At 49.5% G+C, this 22,559-nt stretch overlaps 1 long non-coding RNA gene across 1 annotated transcript; it reads left to right on the forward strand.

Annotated features, from left to right (window-relative positions):
* The first annotated feature begins 7,333 nt into the window (after positions 1-7,333).
* On the forward strand, positions 7,334-14,979 carry LOC135180684 (uncharacterized). Its single transcript, XR_010304536.1, has 4 exons — positions 7,334-7,463; positions 9,626-9,754; positions 13,687-13,770; positions 14,412-14,979. It is a non-coding gene; the product is annotated as an uncharacterized LOC135180684 (long non-coding RNA).
* The last annotated feature ends 7,580 nt before the right edge of the window (positions 14,980-22,559 follow it).

The raw sequence follows: 22,559 nt of genomic DNA on the forward strand, positions 1-22,559 counted from the left end.
AAAGACCTCTAAGATCATCGAGTCCAACTGTCAACATAACACCAGCATGGCCATTAAACCATGTCCTGAAGTGTCACGCCTACATGGTTCTTGAACACCTCCAGGGATGGTGACTCCAGCACCGCCCTGGGCAGCCTGTTCCAATGCCTGACCACTCTTGCAGAACAGAAAGTGTTCCTAATATCCACTCTAAAACTCTTCTGGCACAACTCTCATTCTATCACTTGATACAAGGGAGAAGAGACCATCCCTTCCCTCACTGCAACCTCCTTTCAGGTTGTGATAGAGTGCAATGAGGCATGCCCTCAGCCTCCTCTTTTCCAGATTAAACATTCCCAGTTTCCTCAGCAACTCCCATAAGACTTGTTCTCTAGACCGCCTTTGTTGCCCTTCTCTGGACATGACTGAGCACCTCAAGGTCTCTCTTGTACCGAGAGGCCTAAAACTGAACTCAGCACTTGAGATGCAGCCAATTACTTGCCAGCCAGCTGGATTTCCAGGCTTGCTGGTGTGAGGTGATGACTTGTCATCTTCTTAGCACTGATGTATGTTTTGTAGCCACAGGAGCACTTCCGAGTTAACTAAGTGACTACAGGCCGCATGAATGGGAGCGGTTTGAGTCAAATGAATGCTTCATTAGTATCTCAGAGGACAGCCTAGCATTTTAGGACCTCAGAGGAGCAGGGTAGGGGATGTCTGTGCCTGCCACTCGGCGAACTGTCAGCACAGCCCACTAACAAATTCATAAGAGCTGCCCTTACGCGACCCATTGGGAAGCCAAGTGATTAATAGGTTGATCTGTTGAAACTCAGTTTCCTAAAAGCATGACTGAGCGGCCTCATTGCTTACGGTACAAGGAGCTGTTATTAACATTCCAATAGCTGGTTTTCGTTAAAGACAGCTGTGACTTAGAGCTGTGAAAGCCCTGTTTGCTTTTGCATTTGTGTCTTAAATAAGCAAAGCGCTGCGCTTGTATAGCCAGCACATGTCTCCTTGAAGGGGTTTGCTTTCAGAGCAGCCAAAGCAAAACACATTGCCTTGTGGCAGAAGCAGCTGATGGGGTACCACTTTGCAGCTGGTGGGCTTTCATCTTCTGTGAGGACACTGTGACCTGGGGAGCCTTCGGGTTCTTTCATGCAATGTTCCTTTTCTGGGCCAAGACACTACTCAGCTTTCACACAGCATGTGGAACCCAGGCATTTGGGAGCTTGCTTTTTGGCAGCCCTATTTCTAATGTGCCAATACTGCAGAAGAATTTCTCTCTCCCCACCCACAATGCCACATTTGGGCTTCACGCTTGTACCTCTTTCTCCAGCTGTAATTGCAAGTAAGCTCTGCCTCAACAAAAGAAGTGATTTTTTTTCATCTGTCAGCGGCCTAGGAAAGATTATGAAATGAGAAACGGGGCAAAGAAACAGGATGGTGTCGTGGTTAAAGACCAACTTAACCTGAGCAACCTGAGTTTGGCAAACTGGTGAGTCACTAGTTCATGATGGGACTTGGGCCAGCAAGGCTGAATTGTGTGGTTGAAACCCTGCTCAGCCAATGTTGTATCCATGTTGTTGATGTCCTGTGGGCACCAGACATTCTGATGTGTTTGTAAAATATGCAGTTGTCACACAAGGACTACTGCTTAAGTATCAGCCTCTGAAACCATCCCTCCCTCTTTCCACCCAAGAGCACTAGCTGGACTGCAGCCAAGGGCTCCTGTCACCTGCTCCTTCTGGTGCTCAGTCATTTGGTCAGCAGGACCAGCTGGAGGAGGTTCTCTCTCCTGAACCTGCATCTCTTAGGCAAATGCCCCACCTTGCATGCGAGTTTGAAGAGAAAGGGCACTCTTAAGCTGTTAGGCTGAAACTCTTCCCCATACAGAAGTAGCCAGGGGCAGTGACAAACAGCAGCACCACACAAAAATATGGGTTTTCCTTCTTCCAAGGAATGGGGTTTGGCTACTGAAACCTCTTCTCCCAAGAATCTGCAATCTTAGACTGCAAATACGTGTGACAGAGCAAAAAACAACTCAACATGACAACACAGCCTGGAACTCTACCAAAGAGGAGCCCTCAGGACCTCACACCATGGTCAGGAGAGCTCAGAGATCCTCACAGACATCTTTGGACAGAAGAGCTGCCTCCTGCCCAGGCGGCAGGAATAAAACCCATTCAGTGTGCCCACAGAGGAGTCCTCACAGCCTGATTCTGCCTGGCAGAAAGTAGGAGGTCTTTTGGGGGGGAATCTTTGTGTTTCAGAAATTACTGTCACTTTACAAGAAATTGTGTCACCCTGCCCTGTGTTCAGGAAAACTCTTGTTTAAAATAAGAGTTTGGGACCCTCCAAGTTTTGTTATATCAGGGCCTCTATATACACACTTCAGGAGTATACAAACTGCACAGAACAAGGTTAATCCATTGCTTGGGTCAAAAGGGAGAGAGCAGTAGCAGACAGAATCAATTTCTTGCAGTGCTGGGGCAAGATGTGGATGGGAAGCTGTTCTCCTGGTATGGGAAGATGTTTTTATTGAAACAGATGAGACTGCCTTGGATTTTCAATTACCAGTAAACTGGACAATCTCCTCAGCAGATGGGATGTCTCACTTCATACTAATTTTTATTACATCAATATTCAGACCTCACTTAGTGCTCTTCTGGTGAATCATGTTTGTAAACTGTACGGCTGAGCCGTTCAGATGTCGGGCAAGGCCTTTTCAGTTTATGCTGGCAGCCTGGAAGCTATTAAAACAATCTGAGACTATTTTATAACCTGCAAATCCTACTAATATCTTCTGGGTTCATCTGCCATCATTCCTGCTTCCCTGGGGGCAGACTCAGATCATGGAGCGAAATGTTCTCAGTGATGAGCACAGCCCAGGAGGTACCACATGTGCTAGCTAGAAAGTGCTGCAGCATGTTTCCGTGCAGTGCCTCTGTAGCGCTCTCCAAACATATGAGCTGTATCCTTCCATGCTTTCAGCTGCAAATGTGATGGACATGACATCGGGGCTGCCTGCAGGAGAAGACCCACAGCTCAGGTTTGGCAATCCTATTCTATGCTCATTGCTGCACTAGCCAGATTCCTGCTGTTAACAACCACATGAGGGAGGGAATAAAGAGAGATTGCTGCTCACAGAGGACCACACCATGATGCTCTCACCCAACACGGATCAGCTCTGGCCCACAGGCTAGTTGTGAAGCACACACCCCACAAACTAAGTGGCCTCTATTTGAAGTAGAAGAGCCTGATTCTGGTCTTTACCCAAAGCAGACGGAGGAGAAAAATCTGCCAGTCAAGGCCTCAGTGCAAACGGAGCTGGCAGCGCTTTCCTGAGCCGGCAGACAGCGTAAAACAATGGCTGTGAGGAGCGCGTCCTGCCTTCATTCATCGCACCAGGAGACCTGCCACCGAGTCCCACGGAAACAATGCGAACCACCATATTCAGGGGTTCACTGCTGATTATTTTAGCAGACAGGATGGGGACAGGGTAGGAGTGAGACCCATATGGGAAGTGGGAATTGCATGGTAGGAAGTAGGGAGACAACACAGAAGAAAAAAATCGGGGAAGGGGGAAAGAAACAAAGACAGGAGGGAGTGAAAGAATGAACCCTCAAGGGCAGACATGATGGTGATAATAAGGTACTGGCTCTTTATCTTTGAGTGACACTGGACACAGCATGGCAGGAACAGGGCTAACAGGATGAAGATAACCAGGCCATTTCTTCCTTGTTGCACGTTTCACTTGTCTGCTGCCACCCTATCATTTAGGGAGAATTGTTCTCTGGCTATAGGACACAAACTGCCCTTTCTGCATACCCCAGGCCATCAACCGTGAGAAAACCTCTTTCAGCCAGGCTGAGATTAGGCACCCAGTGTGGGCCAGAGCACCTGGGCTCTGCCAGAGACGGGCACTGCCAGGAGGAATTTATTAGCTGTTGATGTCTTGGGATGGAAGGAACAATCTCCTGGAGGTGTCTGTCCTTCTCCACTCCTCTGTAGGAAGCCAGACTTCAGACGCTTCACAGGGGAGGTGAATCCCACCCCAAGGATGGGTAGAAAGGGGTATGTGTGCTCCATGCTGGATGTACCTGCTATGCTAAACTTAAAGGTGAGCCACCTTCCTTCCAGGTGTCAGATGCTTCGGATAAGAACAGCTCTGTGTTTCTGTCTTCCAAGAGACAACAAATTACCACTCTGGTGAAGCCATACAATACACTTGTAGCAGTAAATCAAACAAACCTGGGGCTGTTCTTGGACACTGAGGCCAGCTGAACCACTCACGCTCAGGCTGGGTGTGCTAATTCCTGTACCATGCCTAGGGCTGTGCATTGGCTGGCTCAGGACAAAGCTAGGCAAGACACCACTTTGACAGGGTAGGAAATATACCCACTGCCTGGCTCTTCTAGTGCTAGACACATCTGTTTCTTACTGCAGCCTCATTTGATACTGTCCTGCCCTGCCATTCCCAAAGCACCTCTGGCTGCTACTGAGTCTGGAGCAAAGCAAAGAGTGGAAACATCTTGGCACTATCCAAGAGGATTCAAGCAACATTTCTTCACCCAGCCCTTCTTTTCATCTCATGAGCTCTGAAATCAGAAGAGATTGCTCAGCTCTGCAAGGTGAGTGACTCCAGTTGTTCTTGTCAAGAGAAAGAAAGGAGAACTTCAGGTTTGTGTCTAAAGCAGCTGGGCTTGACAGCTGCCTGCTGTTGTACAACGGGGAAGCGTCTTTGGCACCACAGGATGCAGGCAGGATGTTTACTACTGGGCATTCACAGAAACTATCAGAAAGGGCTGTGATAAGTGGATCTGATACATTCTACAACCCTTCAGGGCCTTTTCCCAATTTGCCATGTGACTTATCAACCTGTTATTGTCCTCTAGTGCTTTCCACATATTGATGGCACTGACCTTGAAAAGCCCATGGCCTAATATGCTGAGTGATATCATTGTGTGTGGAAAGACAGCAGAATTCTAGGTCAGAGACTGGAGGGGGAATGTGAATGTGGAGGCTGAACAAGCTGGAGATTATTTCCAAGTGCCAGTTTGTGCAGGCCAAGTTCTTGGAGGGATTCACGAAGTGATACCCAGACTCTGGTGCTTCCACCACTGCAAGCCAAGAGAAGCAACTGATCTTCCTCCTCTCCTGAGCCACGCAAGGCTTGCTGCTGCCACATCGGCAGCATAACGCAAGCGGCATCTAGTTGAGCGATGCTGGGGTCTTGTAAAATCATGTTGTGCAGAGAAAGAATTGGGAAGGATGCTCACTAAAGTTGTACAAGATTGCAGAGCATACCAACAGCAGAAGGAAACACCAATTCCCCAAGCTCTTGCTTTTGCTGCTGCCATTTCAGGTGGAGTTCTCCAAACAGGGAGATTTAAGAGAGGTTCCCACTGTAGTGGAGGCACATCCCTGAGGTCATCTCTCTGCTTAGGGAGTCCCCCCTTGATTTCGTATCACCGTTGCAATAAATATTGAACCGAGAGGTCACTTTCCCTCCTGCTCACAGTCAGTGCAACTGGGGATATGTCTTTATACAGGAGAATTTGTCTAGTAAGTATTAATTTGCCATTCCAGCTGCAGTTGCTGGGTGAAATGCAAGCAAGGGGCAGGTCAGGGGGCAGGTCTCTATGTGCTACCAACAGGACACTCAGTTTAAGTCACTTCAAACTAAGGCTAACTATGGCCTGGATTCATCAGATCCAGAAGTAGAAGGCAGAGAAGCATTTACTCTGGACTTCTGCAACTAGAAATTTCTCCTTCAGAACTGAGGAGCTGGTAGTTGGTTTATATTGCCTCAGCACAGATGATATAGTCTCTTCTCACAGGTAAATCATGATACAGCAAGAGGGAATGGCCTCAAACTGCAACTGAGTAGGTTTAGACTGGACATTAGGAAGGCAAAAATCACAGACACAACGAATGGCCAGGCATTGGAATGGGCTGCCCACAGGGAGGTGGTTGAGCCATCAACTCTGGATGTGTTTAAAAGTTGTTTGGATGTGGTGCCTGAGGATATGGTTTAGGGTGAACCTTGTAGAGTAGGGATATCATTTGGATCTGGTGATCCTGAGGGTCTTTTCCAACCTGATTCTGTGATATTGAATACAGGTCAGGAATTAAAATGAGACTCAGTACTGGTCTTTGCTCCAAACAAAATGCAAAGTAAACCCTGCCCCTATCCCAGTTTCAGACAGGTCCAGTTCCAACACAGTTGCACAAATCTACTTTCTCATTGTCATTAGGGGTCTCCAGTCTGACCCTTAATTGCATTTCTGATTTGTTATCAACCACAGAACAAGAAGCAGGGAAGATCTATTTTCTCACTCTTCTGTTGAAGGTTTGCTGCAAAAGCAAATGCTAATGAGAGTCAAGAGGTGGCAAATGAGTGTTAATGCAGAGACTGACCCGGGCACCAACTTTGCACAGGCAGATGCATGCTTTGCTGCAGAAAACAGAACAGTAGCTCCAGCAGCATGGCTTTTGTAAGCCCCTCCAGCACACCTCACAAAATGGCCAAGGAGAAGATGGTGGATGAAATGTCCCTGTTTGGAAAAGTTAGAGGCTGGACCATTTGGGAGAGGTGGCGTAAAGGAGGTTGAAATAGTTGCTGGACCTGTGACAAGATGAAGGCCACTCAGACTTGGTGACAGCCTAACTAAGCTGTACTGTACAACACCTGAGCCACAGCTCTGTGATCCAGCCAGGGAGTTGTTTTCTTGGGCTCCTGCAGGCTCAGAAGAGGAGTCTGCCTGTGCTGCCTCAAGGGAGCTGATCATGTTTCCAGTGCCTGGTGCACTGCCAGATTCTGCTCCTGTCAGTGGTCCCAGGCAGGTATCTCCGCTCTGAGACCATGTCATTCCCCTTCTAACTCTCACCCAAAGCCTCGTCTTCATCACCACAAGTTATAATCCACCTACTGCCACATGCCTGAACGCAGCCCAGCGCAACCTGCTCCAGGTGACCTTGCTTTTAGCAGGGAGGTTAGAGCAGACGATCTCCAGAGATCCCTTCCAACCCCCACCATTCCGTGATTCTGTCATTCCTCCTCTTTGCTCTGCCCTGGCCGCCTAGGGCCAGCTCTGGGCTGGCTTTGCCCAGCACGATCCCCATCACCTGGATGCAACATCTGCTGTCTAAAGGGATTTTCGGCAGGAGCAGCAATGTCACTGAGCTGTCCAAAAGTGCTTCGCCTCCGACTGGCAACGCAGGATCCTTCCGAGAGCACAAGGCACCGAGACAGCTTTAGGCTGGAAGCCACCTGCCGTTCCCTCTCCTCAGTGCCGCGCCCCGGCCCCGCACCTGCGCTGTCCTGCCGCTTCGCTTGCAGGCTCGGAGCAGAGGAGCGGACGCGGGCAGGACAGCGGCGCCTCCTCTGTCCCCACGCACCCGCGGGGCCCCAGTGGGCCGGGAGCAGCCGGCGAAAGCCCCGGCTCGGGCAGCGGCCCCGAGGCCGGCGGGCCGGCCGCTAGGTGGGTACCGAGGGCTGGCGGCAGGCCGGGCCGGGCCGGGCCGGGCTGGCGGAGCTCGGGGGCCGGCGGGCGCGCTGCCCCCGCCCCGCTGCTCCGACGTGTTCCAGCCGGGGGCAGGGGGAGGCTCCGGGGCCGTTTCCTTTCACTAGCCCCACAGCCCGCGGGGCTCCGTGGCCGCCGGCAGCCTTGTCGGGCTGCTGCCCCCGGCCGAGCCCCCGGCAGAGGAGCGGTGCCCGAGGGGCCGTGCAGTGCTGGGGGCTGTGGGCGCAGCCAGAGGCACCAGGTGGCCTGGTGCTAAGGAAGTACGGGACCAAACAGGGCTGAGCGGTGCCAGCAGCCTTCATTTCCTCAGGAAGCACCGGGAACCTGTGAGCAGCCCGCAGCCAAAACCTCCCTCAGAGTTAGACCTTTCCCTAGGAAATGCAGCCTGGGATTCCCTGGCACCTCCGCGGGGAGCTCTGGGGCTAATTTAGGCAGTGGTGGATGGTGGTGCTCCTCCGTGCCAGCCTGCTGGCCGGAGACCCCGGGGCAGGACTCACCCTGCTTGCCGCCTGCCATTTGTGTAGGTGCACGATGGTTCCCGTCCGTGTCTGCAAGAGGATGAAAACACCTGGGAGGAAGTGTCTGTAAGTCCCCAGCACCTGGAGGGGAAGCGACCCTGTTCATTCCCTCCTGAAAAGCAATTGCCTGGGCACCTCTGACTGGCATTTGGGGAGCACTGAACAGAATCCCTCCCAGATGGAAATGCCTTCTGGGATGTCATCAGAAACCAGTGTATGGGGGACTTCTTGCTAAACTGTATCCACTGAAATGATCTTCTGCCAAAGACATCAGTGTGATAGATCAGGAGATTTTCAGTTGGACAAAGACAGCTTTGCTGAAGCCATGCACAATCTGATACTCCAGATGTGCCCTGTGGACAGCACACGTATCCCAGACAGCCCCCAGATGTACACACTTTGTAAGGGTTGGCTTAAGGCAAGCGAGGCAGAACCCCGGTGGAACCCCCAAATCCACCTTCCTGCAAGGGTTAATGCCAGCACATAGTCCCTGAGCTTTCTTTACATGGAGACATGCTAACCCACCTCTGCCAGGAGGACAAGCTTCCAGAAATCAATCTGAAGTGGCAGTCCCCAAGGAGAAGAGTCTGTTTTTGCAGTGGTGATGCGGAGGTGGTGATGCTGCTTTTTCTGGCAGTGCTGGAGAAATTCCTCTCGCCAGCATTGTCCACCTGTGCAGGACAATAATAGCTGATGAGTCAGGGCTGTGCAGCACTTCCATGTCTCTCACAGTTGACTCACCGGCCGGGATGGGATGGGCCCAGCTGGGAAAGCAATGTGCAGGATGTGTCTCAAGTACACAGCCAAAGCAGACAGGTCCTTTTCATGTGCCTGCCTGGGGGACCATAGGCAAATAAGACTGGTTGATACAAGACAGACTAACTGCAGGGCCTCAGAAGGACTGTGTTTCCTTCCTTGGTCCTCTGCATGCCTGCCTTCAGGGTAGTGCACCAGCAGCTTTGGGCTCCTTGAGGAGGAGAACCCAGGAATGAAAGCAAAGCACTGGGCAAAGCAGCAGGGGACCATGTCTCCTTGTCATCTCCTTGTCCTCCTTCAGTCCTGCACTGTGACCAGAGGCCACAGCATCTGCACAGGAGATAAGCAGATGCACTTGGCAGCACATTTACTAGTGCAAGAAAGGGCAGTCGTGGTTGCCACACTTTGGTGGTCCTACTGCCCAGCAGTGGCTCGAGGAAGTGCAATTAAGACTACACTGTAGTCTTAGCTGTAGTTAAGAATAATGGTATCAGAGTGTTTGCAATTTATACTTGCACAAGACTCCTTTTTCTTCCTTTAGAAAATTCCTAATTGTTTACTTCTTTCTTACTTCTTCCTGTTTAAACATTATTTTGGGGCAGCATTGAAGATGTATACTGTCCTAAGAGTGCATTTAGAGTTCTTTTTATTAACTTCAAAATTTGGGCATTTCTAGTGTTATGAGTGTGGATTTTTTTAGTTACCTCCTTTCATATTTGTTGTCGAGTTTGCTTTTGTGTAACTCTAATCTTGCTTTTTCATCTAGCAGTTATGCAGTGGAAAAAATGCACTTCAGCATCATGTTATGCAAGTGTAACAATTAACTCAACCTTTCCCTCCTTGAAGGAAAGCAAAAATTCTTCTAAGCATGTAGAAAGTCTGCTTTTACTTATCCTGACATCAGTGAGGAGCGACACCAACAGACTTCATCTGTGTGGAGTTAGGGGTGGAGAGCAGCCCTGGATTTTCGCATGTGTAAGTGAGCACTTTTCAACGCATTGATCCTTCAGAAAGTGTCCTCAGATAACCCAGGCTCTAGGATAGTGCTTGCAGAGTCAGCGTTGGGGGTAAGGAAGAGCTGAGAGGGGGAGGGCTGTGGGATGAACACCCCTGGTGTAAATACAGGGCAAGATGAATACCTAGGACTGGTTGCACACTGGAGCAACCCTGGTGGTGCCACCATGTGATGTAGATCTGCTGGCGGTGGAGGGCTGGCTTAGGCACCCGTAGCAGACGATTTGGAGCCACGTGGAGCTCAGCATGAGCTAACCTCCTGTAGGCTTTTCCAGCTTATGAGCCAGCTTTATTAGACCACACTGAGCTGCATGCTGCTGCAGCTTGCTTGCTGTGGATGCCCACACCTTTGTCACCAATCTAAACAAAGTGATTGCCTCCTGGCTACAACACCCATGCTTGTAGGCAGCCTCATGCAAGCTGAAGCAGGCCCCAGCCCCATAGTAGGTTACATCTGCAACAGGCCATGGGATGGATTTCAGCTGGGTAAACCTTCTCTGACTACTATTCTGAGTCTTGAATTAAAGACTTGGTGTTCAAATTTTGAGACTACCAACATGTGCATGAAACTTCTTGGAAAAAAAGGAAGTAGGGTCCAGAACAGGAAGAGAGGTGACATCAATGCCAAGGATGGCATGTATGAGCACAAAGCCTTCTCTGCCTTGTCCCATGAAGAGTAAAAAGCATTGCAATGTTTTAGATGCAGGAAATTAAGAGGAATCTCTTATGGTTCCTCAAGCAAATATGTGATTTTTTTCTGGCTTTCCTTGGTCCTTTGTATATGTGATTATTCTTTTACACAAATTGTTTCTATTCTGGTTTAATTTGTTCTTAGGCTGCTTTTGGGGAGTTTAAAACACTCTTTTTGGATCTGACACAAATCTCTGATTTCAAGTGCCCCCGGGGTTAACCACATGAGGCAGCTGTCATTTTATCTGAATGGATGGGGCTGAACTGAAATGTAAACTTTGGACAGGCCAGCTTACTTCCCAGATGTTTCTATCTGTGGATTTTCAGATGGCCCCACTTCCCAAAAGCAACTGGGGGATGGTCTCAGTGTCACAATGTGGCCAGGAAAATTAATGTAATCCCTTGCACGTGAAAAGGCAGGAGATGTCCTCCCAGCAGTTTTTATCAGCCATCCTCTGAGCAGTAGCTCTCCTAACTGCTCATAACTAGCATGCCACAAGCAAGGATCGGCTCTTTTCTTATGGGGTGAATGTGTTTCTGTTTCTTCCCATGGCCGTGGCCTGAGAGACTGGCTGCCTGCACTACAACATGCCCCATCTCTGCACTGTCAAATAGTTGCCTACACTTCTCAAGGCAATCCAAGGAAAAAAAAGCCCCTTTTTCTGAGCTTGCCCCAGAGTTTTCCTTGCAATGAAAAGGCACATATTTTGGGTTGTTGTGCTGGCAGGGTTCTGCTTCAGCAGAATAACAGCACTGAGTAATGGTTAGAGATTAGCTTGAAAATGTCTTTTCTAAAGCAAAATGTTTATCTCTTTCCTCATGCTCTGGCCCCCAGCCTGGGCAGTTGTGCAGATGTTTGTGCCCAGGCCTAGCTCAGACCTCCACATGCTTCCCAGAAGCAAATTATAGCCCAGGTCTCTATGAGTGGAGAGGGACTCACCAGCTGCCTCACAGTTACAAACAGAAGACAGAGAAAGAAGTTTTCATGCTGCGTTACTATAGAAAGAAGAATGCACCTGAGATCACAAGCACTTTTCACAGAATCATAGAACCACAGAATAGTCTGGGTTGGAAAGGTTATCTAGGCCAATCCCCTCTGCAGTGAGCAGAGGCATCCTCAACTAGACAAGAGTGACTTGGTTTGCTAGAATCATCTCTGCCTGACAGAGCAGATCAGGCATGAGGACTGCTGAGAGCCTTTTCCAGCTTCTTCATCAACCTGTGATGGGACTTCAGGCTTGTGTCATGGTCTTTTTGGTTTATGTCTCCCAAAATAAAGAGGCAGAGAGGTGATACTCCCCACCCCCCTCCACTGTCTCCCTTACTTGTTCACACATCAGCGAGACCAAAGGCTCTGGGTGCAGTGCCTCTGTAACACGATGTTTTTAGTGGAGGAGTCACAGAAGTCATTGCAGAACTGGGTCTGCTTTCCCATTTCACTGTGTTAGGAAAACGTTTCTGTTACAGTGTAAGGAGCATCTTCAAGACCCTGGGGATATTCCTCCTTTCCAACCCATTTCCTATGCCACCTAGGTCCACTGAGCCCACCACAGTGCTGGTACGGTCTCTTCAGAGTATACTGCACTTTCTTTCTGCTAGCCCCTCAGGCCAGTCATCCAGGCTGGGGACTAGGGAATAGAGGGGAGGGTGAATGACAATTTTTGTGCTTTTATCAATAGGGCAACTGAAAATCAATAGGAATGAGTGACACGCCCAGGTCTAGAAAGTTGTCACTTGCAGCCCCAAGCCCTGGGTCAGAACAGACAGAATTACCATCCCCAAAAGATGCATCCCCAAACCACTGTTCTGCCACAGCTCAGGAGCCTGGGAGGCCAAAAGTCTCAAAGATAGGGAGCCTGGGACTAACTTGTATAGAGGAGCTGACAGTATCTCCACAAGTCCCACTGCGCTCTTGCGCTATGGCAGCAAACAGGTCACCGTGTTTCAGACACAGTGGCTTGCTGATTCCCAGCCAACACTGTCATGTGTCCCCAGCAAAGCAGCTGCAAATGAACCCCTCCTCAACCAGAAAGAGCTCAAGAGATGCTGTGTGGTATGTATGTGAGGATGGAGCTGGCCAGGACGTGAAGAACAGGTTCATTTTCAAGCCATGACTATTTTGCATGACCTGGACAAACAGCTGTAAAACACTGACTCTGATTTTGCAGCCACTTTGCATCAAAAGCGAACCAGAACATAAGGCTTTGGCTGCAAAAGAAAAGCCCTGGTGTGAGGGCTAAACTTAGCTTGTTCAACTAATTAAAACACATATTTACCTCAGATTTAGATTTTCTTATCTCAGTAATTACTTCAGTGTCCTCCTTGCTCTTTGACCCAAAGGTATTAGAGCAGAATTAAGGGGCAGCTGCTTTAATATTTCCAGCCTGGACAGGAATAGGAGGTATTGGACATTTTGCAAAGCAATTGTGATATTTCCAGCTTATTTTCAAACCAGTGTGGTTCAGAGATGGTGCCCTGAGCAAATAGCAAGCAACACTGGTGGCTTTTCCAAGATGCAGTTTGGCAGGTCTATGGGAGTGACTGAGCAGGAGTCTGGGCTGGATCAGGAAGGATTCAGGTGTCACCAGCCAAAACAAGGGTAACAAATCCAAAGCAAAAGTTGGAACATGAGTGCATCTTAGAAACCTCAGCATAACATCAGCTGATTTCTTGCTGGTGATCACAAAGATCACCAGCTTGATGGTCACCAGAAAATGTTTGTGCCATCTTTCAGAGAGCAACGAGGCTCCTATCCTTCCCTGCTGACAGTCATACCTGAGGCCAAAGTACATCGGTGAGACATAGGCATCAGGGGTACAATTTGCACTGGCTGAACCTCCTTACAGGAAACAAGTGTTTTTCCTTCAAATGCTCAGGCCTTTTTTCCCCCCCCCTTCCTTTTTACAGGAATGGTGTTAAAGTGCATTCGTCCGCTGCAAAGTGCTGTTGTATAAATAGGTCTTGCCAAATCTGGTCTCTGTGTGCACTCACTCAGATCTGATGACTCCAGGAGCAAAAACAGTCAAACTGCTTTCATACTCCTCTGATCTTTGCACAAGTAACCATGTGAAACTTGGGCTGCCTTTTCCCACCCTGGGCAGACATCATCAACAGAGTCAGGCATGACATGAACTTGACAGATGTCAACAAGAGAACTGGCCGGTCCCTGCCTCCTGCAAGCCAACTTTCTCAATCTCTTTCAGCGTGGGAATGAGTTGGACTCTGTCTGGATTCCAGCTCTGTTGCTGAGCCCAGTGAACACTGTAATGTTGCTTGGCAGACTGATGGTGAGCACCCTCCAAACTGCCAGCTACTCAGACTGGGGAGCCAATTACCCAAAGCCAGGGAGTGGGGAGAGAAGAGGAAAGGGGATGTTTGTGCTGCCGGCCTTAAGCCGTAGCACAGGTGGCCAGCAAAAGAGCATGGTCTTCCAGCCTCCTCCTTGGGCTCAGCAGATGACCCTATATGCACACTGTGGGATCCAGGAGTACTGCTCGTGTGGAGGTATGTTTGTGTTTGTCACCTCTGTGTCAGGATGACCAGAGGCATGCTCTGCTCCCCTCCCCCTCCGCTCGTATCCTGTTTTCCCTGTGAAGGAAATCTGGGCAAGCAGGGCGGAAAGCACCGGGGGGTCCCAGCAGCCACCGCAGGCTTTGGGCTGCAGAGGCAGGGCTCATTGCTGCACACCTACCCCACAAGGCCAGTGCGAGCCCTGGGACTGCCAGTTGCCCATGTCCCCACTGCCACATAGCAGTACCCCTGACCAGGAAGCACCCACTATCAGATAGTTTCACACCCAGGGGAGTGCAGGGACACCAGTGAGGGCTGTGGGGCATGGGAGGTGACATGGGCAGGAGAAGACTCAAAGAGCAAGCACTGTCCCAGCCAGGTGGACTTTCCTCAACCCTGTATCTTGGCTTCCTTCCAGGCAATCTCTTCCCAACTCTGCATGGACACAAAAGTGATAAATGCTGGTGTAGTGAGGTCACCAGCTGCCTGTATGGCAACAAGAATTGGCAGAAAAGAACATTGTTGTGATGGGGAAAAGACAACAGATTAATCGTCATGTCGTCATTCAGGCTGGGAAGGTGACCTCATGGTGTGCAAAGCAAGGGGCAGAGGTGGCATTGTCTACCAGAGCAGGGAGCAGAGTTTCCAAAGAAAGCACATCATCCTTCCAGTGAGCATTTCCAGTTCTTGGTGTCCTCAGCAGCCAGATCTGCCTCTGATGTGGCTCCTCTCAAACCCCGGTACTCACCTGCACAACCTGGTGGTGCAACTCCTTACAAGATGCTGACTGAGCTGGTTTCTTTCCACAATGCAAGGACTCAGACTTTGCACCCACAAGTTCCCAGGCCAAGAGACATAAAAGCCCTGCATATGATACACCTGGGTTTAGTTGACTGCACTGCTTTAGTCAGGTGCTATGGGAGACTCTGGAAAGTTAGCAGACACTGACAAAGGAGACAGGTTAAGGAAGCCAAGTGTTAGCAACCCCTTCTGCATTAACACATCCTTTTGTAGAGGGATGTTTCTTATGACACATGACAAGGACTTGACCAAGACTGTGTTGGAAGTGCCCAGAGAAGAGAGTAGTAGGCAAGCATAGAAGAAGGAATGTGGAACCTGTTGTCAGCACCAAAGGGAATTGTGATCTGTGTGACAACTAAGGTGGCAGAACATAGTGACAGCACACCTTGACTTCCAACACAGAATAGTGTAAGCAGGGCTCATCCAAGAGGGACAGCAAAGTGGAATGTGTGAGCCTGAGATGCTGTCAGACTGTGCTGCATGGGCAACAAAGGTATGGCAAGGAGGCAAGGCAGAGGAAGATTTTGAAAGGGAAGTGGACACGATGAAACTACATGGGAAAGGTGGGATTGTGTTTGGGGCCCTTCTTAAGCCTGAAGAAGTCTGACTGATTGAAAATACCTGAAGTCTTGCATGGTCTGGGGATGCTGCTGGGACTTACTGCATAAGGAGGGATTTGGTACATCCACCATTAAGATCTTGATAAGGAGAGGAGAGTAAGAGGAGAGGCCATCTGAGGGGAGAGAGGACTAACCCATCCAGCCCTGAAAAAGGCCTTGTCCAGGTCCTTTCAGAAGACGTTTACAGGCAGGCCCCTAATGAGAGATAGACACAGAAACCTCCAGCTCACCTTCTGTTGAGACTGGGCTTTTGTATTTAAATTTGTGCTGCAGATAGCCCAAAGCTCAGCTGCTGTGAGCATGGGAGCCACGAGCCACAGGCACCTCACCAGGGCTGCCTAGGCTGTCTGTAAGTTAGCTGACTAAGTTGGTGGTGGGGAGGCATTGGCTCTGGAAATGCTGTAAGCCAAGCAGACAAGCCCTTCATTTCAGAAGGATGGCATCTTGATCACAGCCCGGGGTTACTTGGGGTGCAGTTTGATTTCCAGAGGTGGTACAACCAATACAGTGATGAGATTTCCTAACAGCTGTACCCCCCGCCCCCAGCAGCTCTGTCTGTGTCCACATGGAAGCGGGTCCGGGATGCTGTACACAGATGAGTGTGTGCAGGAAGAGGGCTCTTCCACACAGGAAAGGTATTTTTATAAACAGGAAGTGTATTCTCCTACCAGATTTACTTCTGTGTCCAGTCCTGGTCAAGGGGAACTGTCTGATCGAGGAGAAGAAAACAAGGAGCTCATTCACAGGACTGCAGAACCAGTTATCACATGACAGATAAACACCCATCACGATGTTTCTGTTCTCAGCACAGAATCACAGCATGTCAGGGGCTGGAAGGGACCTCAAAAGCTCACCCAGTCCAACCTCCCTGTCAGAGCAGGATCACCTAGACCAGATCATACAGGAACACATTCAGGCAGGTTTGAATATCTCCAGAGAGGGAGACTCCACAACTCCCCTGGGCAGCCTGTTCCAGTGTTCTGGCACCCTCACAGGGAAAAAAATCCTCCTCATGTTTACATTAAACTTTCTATGCCTCAACTTCCACCCATTGCCCCTTGTCCTGTCACTGGGCATCACCCAGCAGAGCCTAGCTCCATCCTTCTGGCACTCACCTTTACATATTGATAAACATTGATGAGGTCACCTCTCAGTCTCCTCTCCTCCAAGCTAAAGAGCCCCAACTCTCTCAGGCACTCCTCGTAAAGAGATATTCCACTCCCTTAATCATCTTTGTGGCTCTGCACTGGGCTCTTTCAAGCAGTTCTATGTCCTGCTTGAACTGGGGGCCCAGAATTGGACACAGTACTCCAGATGTGGCCTCACAAGGGCAGAGTAAAGGGGCAGGAGAACCTCTCTCAACCTACTAGCCACAGCCCTTCTAATACACTCCAGAATGGCATTGCCTCTCCTGGCCACAAGAGCACATTGCTGGCTCATGGTCAACCTCCCATCAACTAGGACCCCCAGATCCTTTTCCCCTTTGCTGCCTTCCAGCAGATCAGTCCCCAGCCTATACTGATGTATCACAGTATCACAGTATCACCAAGGTTGGAAGAGACCTCACAGATCATCAAGTCCAACCCTTTACCACAGAGCTCAAGGCTAGACCATGGCACCAAGTGCCACGTCCAATCTTGCCTTGAACAGCTCCAGGGACGGCGACTCCACCACCTCCCCGGGCAGCCCATTCCAGTGTCCAATGACTCTCTCAGTGAAGAACTTTCTCCTCACCTCCAGCCTAAATTTCCCCTGGCGCAGCCTGAGGCTGTGTCCTCTTGTTCTGGTGCTGGCCACCTGAGAGAAGAGAGCAACCTCCTTCTGGCCACAACCACCCCTCAGGTAGTTGTAGACAGCAATAAGGTCACCCCTGAGCCTCCTCTTCTCCAGGCTAAACAACCCCAGCTCCCTCAGCCTCTCCTCGTAGGGCTTGTGCTTGAGGTCTCTCACCAGCCTTATCGCCCTTCTCTGGACACGCTCAAGCATGTCTGGGGCTGTTCTTTCCCAGGTGCAAAACTCTACACTTGCCCTTGTTGAACTTCATTAAATTTCTTCCTGCCCAGCCCTGCAGCCTGTCCAAGTCTCACTGAATGGCAGCACAGCCTTCTGGTTTGGCAGCCACTCCATCCACTTTGTTGTCATTAGCAAACTTGCTGACAGTGCACTCTGTGCCCTCATCAAGGTCATTGATGAATATATTGAACAGAACTGGTCCCACTACTGGCCCCTGTGGGACCCCACTAGTTACAGGCCTCCAACTGGACTCTATCCCATTGACCACAACTCTCTGACTTCTTTCCTTCAACCAGATCCCAATCCACCTCCCTATCTGATCCTTCAGACCATTTCAGGGGGAAGTTGTTCCGCCAAGTTCGGTGAGTTGACTTGAGCTGCCCTTGGTAATAAAAAAAAAGAACAGAAGGGTGCTGCAGCTTGTAAAAGAAATGTCAGTATGAGTGACATCATAACACTTTGCTGGCTTCCAGGAGACCATCTCTGGTGAGTGGTGCCCTGTTTCTGCATGAGTTTGCAGGACTGAGGCCAGAAGAGGCTGCAACCAATGTGTGTGTCCATCCCTCCTCTCCTTCCACTCTGTCATCCCCTTGAAAGATTTTGCCTCACTCAGCTTTTTGTCTGTGGCTTAACCTGGATTTTTTAGATTTGTTTTTCCTTTTATTTTGGAAAGTGCACATTTTGGGTGGATACAGGGAGAGGATAAGCTGTGTAGGAGAAAGTGTGGGAAGCTGAGATTATGAGGACAATGTTTGGAAAGGTAGTACAGGGATGGGGAAGGTAGGGGTCCTCCTTTAGAGGCCTGGAGATGAAAGCAAGGAGGGTTGGAGAAGACCGAAGGGGCAGGCCATCCATGAGAGCATTAGCAGAGGTGGACTGGAGTCTGGAGTACATTTGCTGTTCTCCAGGGCTGATTTTATCACTGCCTCAGACCTTTGATGTGTGTGAGAAGGGAGAAGAGTTGCAATCACACTCTCATCAGCATGTCCATAGCCTGGCACAAAACAAAGGCTGCTGGAGATGCCACTCAGGTAGGGACATGACCTTGATGATACTACATGCAAGTTGAGGAACTTGAGGTGAAGCATCACTGTGTGTTGCAAATAAGCTTTACAAGGAATCCTGCAGCAGTTCTGAGATGTGTCTGCATATCTCCACCCTCCCACTGCACACAGCAGAGAGAAAGGAGTGAAGTACAGACTCCAGGGACAATTTATTGCTGCAAATGTAAACAGGTGAGCACTGGGCATGGATAAGGGTGTCAGTCTGTGTCCACCCAGCCAGCACTGCTTTAAACTAGTTTTCCTGGGTGCCACCAGCAGTAGGGCTGCAAGAGGCAGGATCTCGATCCAAATGTCCTCTAGCACAAAGGAAGCTCAGCAGGGACTTCAGTTTGAAATCAGTCAAAAACTCTTCTGTTTACTGGATCAAATCAGATCAGCAGATCTAAATCCTACTCTTTCCTTTGACTTCAGAGATGACCAGAGGCAAATCTGGGCTTTACTTCATCCACATTTTTCTATCCTAAGAAGCCTGATCTCTACAATGAGAGGCAGGAATGCTCAGTAATGTAACACAATGCTTGTTGGTGCACATCCCCTGCATGCAGACAAGAATCAGATGTCAGAAGTGCACTGCAAGTATTTTTCTGAGTAGAACCCCCTGAGAAAGGTTGGACTGCTTTGCTGCTGGAGCATGCCTCTCCAGTGAAATGACAAGTGAAGCCCAGATGTGACTGCAATGGCAAATGGCTCTAGCCTCTGGCATGACAGTGATTTCTCCCTCAGGCTGCTTCTCAGGGCTGCTGGTGACCTCCCCTTACCCACTCTGCCCACCCATCTCCAGCCCTGCAAGAGGCACATGTGATCTCCAGGCCCTGAACCTTGCCAGGGATGCCTACGCTGCTCTTCCAAAGCAGCTTCAAGTTTCAGCCTGTTTTGTCAGGCCAGTTTCTCTTTATCTGTTTATGTCTAGACCAGTTTATGACTAGATAAGTTTTCTAGTGGGAAGAAGCACACATTTCATACATAGTTCTCCTGATTTCTCAGAATTTGAACCCATTTTCCAGACACCTAATGACGTTACAAAGTAAGCCATTCTTGCTGCATTCAAAACAAAACAGCAAATTAGTTTTCTTTAGCTTAGACCTGATGACTAAATCCTCTCTAGTTTGTCAGTGCACTTCCAAGCCTTGCATTAGAGCTGTTAGTTTGAGCAAGTCCAGAGGAGGGCCACAAAGATGATCTGAGGGCTGGAACACCTCTGCTGCGATGATAGACTGAGGGAGCTGGATTGTTCAGCCTAGAGAAGAGACAATTTGGGAGAGGGGGGGTGTTCCTTGCAGCTGCCTTCTAATGCCTGAAGGGATCCTACAGGAGGGCTGGAGAGGGACCTCCCATAAGGATATCTAGCAACAGGGGGATATTTATCTGGGGGATATCGATCTGGGGGAGAGTAGGTTTAGACTGGAGATTAGGAAGTTCTGCCATATGAGGGTGATGGGACTCTGGAATAGGCTACCCAGAGAGGTTGTAAATGCCCTCTCCCTAGGGCTGCTCAGGGCCAGGTTGGATGAGAGCTTGAGGAGCCGAGTTTAGTTGAGAGGTGTCCCTGCCTGTGGCAGGGAGGTTGGAGTAGATAACCTCTGAGGTCCTTTCCAACCTAAGTCGTTCTGTGATTCCATGATTCTATGATTAGACAAAGTTCCTTGTGGGGCTGGGCCATATCCTCAGCCATCTCAATATCAGCAAGGTCCACGGGGCTGTGCTGGATTGCACTTATCAGAAATGCAGAATTTGCTTCTGTCAGCAGAGCTGCCAAAAAGTCTGAGATCTTGGGACTTGTGAATTTTGAAAAGCACCAAAATACATTAAAAAGCAGAGCAGAAAGATTACTTGCTGAGATTTCATTCCCATGTTTGCATACTTATGCCCACCAAAGGTTAAGAAAGCTCACAAAGTAATTCTGGGGTAAATTCTGCCCTTCTTAGTGCCTGCATAGTCCAATTCATCTGCGATGCAGCAGAGCACAGCAAGAACTGTTCCAATTTTCTACTAATGTGAGAGAACTGAGTATGGCTCTACAGGAACCAGTTGGATGTTATAACTGGAGTTGTGCTTTTAGTGCCTGAGGGAAGCTCTTTGGGGGAACAGACAGTCCTAGGTGGGTTTAAGGAGGGGTGTGTGAGTGCAGTGCTCTCACTGCCTGAGTCTCTAAGTCTGACTTTGCAGTGCACCTTTTTCCTCTCCAGTATGTGATGTGCCACCCCAGGACTGTAGGCACTGAGCAGCCAAGATGACAGTAAGAGGCTCACAAAGCATGATGAGCAACAGCTTGATGTCACAGTCTGTCCCCAGCCAAACCAGCATTTCCCCAGTCTAGATCTCACAGAAAACATAAACCAGCTCACTCCAGTACTTGGGCTTTCCCTCTTACATCATGATAGCATTCAGAGACACCCAGCCCTGTACCTGGGGCAGAAAACAGTCGCCAGCCACATCTCTTCTTTTGCTTTCCTGTTGCTAGCCATGCCAAATTCTTCCCTCACATACCAGAGTCAGCCTGCATAGAGCCTGATTATTCCAGCGTCACACAAGTGGACCTGGGAGGAGATATCTGGAGGTGCATATGTCCGGGATGCACCTCAGGTATCAGCTGTTTAAGCAAAGAGACAGCCGAGATTTAAAGGCACAGTCTCCTCCTCTTGTATGCAGCAGGCAGCATTCATCACTCTGCCTGCATAAGCTGTTACCAGGAGGTCATTCAGGGCTTTCACAGCTCTTCTACAGGGGTGTTTCCCGTGTCCCAGGCTTTTATCTCCGCAGTCCTCGAAACATAGTGAACCGTAGGTCTAGAGGCTGACCTTTTATCTGTGAAAGTTAGTGGTCACTGATGATTAAACCTCCTTTTCTCTAGCTGGCATTTGTCGCTAAATAAACAGTGTGCTTCCTCTTTCTCTCAATTAGATTAGTGCAAATCAAGAGCAATTCCGGCTCAGTGTCAGCTTAAAACAGAAACCGAAGGCCTGCGATGGTTTTTGTTTGTAAGGAGAAGTTCATGGAAGAGCAAGGTGCCAGATCAGCAGCCCAGGGGACCCTAGGCTGTCTTGAAAAATGGCCTAATTTCCAGCAAAGTCCCTGTGCCTGGTGTTTCCTATTGACTGGCCCTGCATCTCCCCAGGGCTCCCTGCCAATAGGAAACGCTAATCTCCTGCACCTAGGTAGGGCCTCGGGCACGAGTGGTGTGGCAAAGATTTCCAGAACAGGTGCACAGGGAGCTCGGTGCTCAGGAAACCCATGGCCTCAACTCGAGGAGAGATTGGTTCACCAAGCCCACCAGATAGCTGTTCCCTCCACCATCATCATGGCCATAGACACCCCTCTGGCAGAAGCTGGCCCGAAGTCATCAAGCCCCTTCCACAGCTCTCCCCAAAAAGGGACATGAAAAGAGACAATAACAACAACAAAGGATGTAGCTGATTCTCTGCTCTTATTATTCACGGAGGAAGGGCTGGGATTAATCACTCCCGCAGAAGCAGCTGTAAAGGATGGAAGTAGCTGATCAAAGTGGACTTTGTTATTCCTGATGTATCATTCTGCTGAGCAATGAGAACTAGTGTGGGGCATTAGAGCTTCAAAAGGATTTTAATGACTCCAAGGCTCGAACCAAGGACACTGCTGGAACTAATCGAGAAGGAAATCCAGGGCAAGGTGGAAATGATGGAAATGAGTGCTTTAGTCTGAGGAATTTTTCCACATCTTTCATTTCCTAATTCCATGTCTTTGAGGTAATAAAATTTACAGTGGTGGAAAAAAAATAGTGGGTCAATGGGAAATGTGCCTCTGTGGGATAGGTCTACGTGTGACTTGGCTGCACCTGATTGCTGCATCACTGCATGGCGGGGACAGAAGGACAAGGATCCATGCTAGTTTGCACTCCCAAACTCTGACAGAACTCCTCCTGTCCCAGAATAACCCCTCCTATTGCTGGGCAGTCACAGAGCACTTCTGAGACCTAGCCTGGCTCCCTTTCCTCCTCACTGGCCAAACAGATGCACGACAAGCACCTTCTGCATCCTTGGAGCGTGTGGACTGCATGTGGCCCTTCTGTTAGCTGTGAGGTGAACAAGCTGT

Source organism: Pogoniulus pusillus, chromosome 1 (genome assembly GCF_015220805.1).
Source record: "Pogoniulus pusillus isolate bPogPus1 chromosome 1, bPogPus1.pri, whole genome shotgun sequence".
Taxonomy (NCBI): domain Eukaryota; kingdom Metazoa; phylum Chordata; class Aves; order Piciformes; family Lybiidae; genus Pogoniulus; species Pogoniulus pusillus.